Here is a 1,187-nt window from a genome sequence, read left to right as displayed (position 1 = left end):
AAAAAATACAGCCTTTTTTTTTTTTTTTTTCCCTTCTCTTTGAGATATTCTAGACCCTAGTCTAGACAGGACTCATTACTGGTTCATCTCTCCCTCAGCTGTTCAGGAGCTAGAGGAATCAGACCCACTCCTGTGAAGTTACATGACCCCTTTTTTCTGGAATCCATACTGTTCTGCAGGTCATGTACTTGCCAGGATCCACAACTACTGTCCTCCCCTGGATCCTCTCAAGATCTCATCAGGCTCAGAGTAGTGAAACTCCTGTGGTTGTTCTGGATTTTAGAATCCTTTCAATGTCTGAGGCTTCACCAGCACCTTCCAAAGTTGTCTGGGTTTTTGCTGGGGGTAAAGGAGCTCCCAGATACATTTAAACCACCATATCCCATTTTTCCCCAGTGCTGCCTGTGAATAGGTTTTGTACATGTTTTTCTGAGATTGACAAACTAGGGGAAAATGAATTGGTAAAAGGGTTTAAAATATCTCTTTCTGTTCATAAGCTGCCACAGGTAAAACTTTAAAAGAAAACATCTCCCACATTGCCACTTGCTGTATTCCAAGGTCTTTTAGTTGAATTGAAGGTGACAGTGGTTCATTTCACAAATTGAATTAAAAATGAATTGTGAGAAGTCCTTGAAGAAGCCTACAGTGATTGGATAATGGTTTCTGTTGCCCTATAGGGTCCAGGTTTGAGCATCGCAGAGAATTCAGGTTTCTATAGGAAAGCTGTCCTGCTGCAGAGAAGGAAGATAGGAAATGGTCTGACTTCCAAGGAAACATTCTGTATTCAAAGTCATGGGCCAAGGGAAGTCAGTAAGAAAAGGGGCGCTAAATAATTTACCAAAACAAAGGGACAAACAGGTGGCATTCATTAGGAGTAGAAACATGGAAACATCTACTGAAAGTGTCAGAGAGGTAAGTGCCAAGGGTGGAGGTTTGAACATGTAAGTTGAAGGGGTCGTAAGGTGCCAGCACATAATTTCAGCACCTTTCAACACAAATTGTTCTCTTTTGAGTTTTGGTTAATAATCATCATTATTGCATTTATCTATCTATCTGTCTATATTGGTGAATACCATGATAGATAATTCCCCTTCTTGCTATAACTTCCTTTTCAGTCCTTCGTTATATCTCCTGAACAACTGCCATTGCCCCTTCACTAGCATCTTTGGAAGCCTCCAATTTCTCCT

Source organism: Bison bison, unplaced genomic scaffold (genome assembly GCF_000754665.1).
Source record: "Bison bison bison isolate TAMUID 2011002044 unplaced genomic scaffold, Bison_UMD1.0 scf7180017864029, whole genome shotgun sequence".
In the NCBI taxonomy this organism is placed as follows: Eukaryota; Metazoa; Chordata; class Mammalia; order Artiodactyla; family Bovidae; genus Bison; species Bison bison.
Note: the sequence above shows the minus strand (reverse complement) of the source record.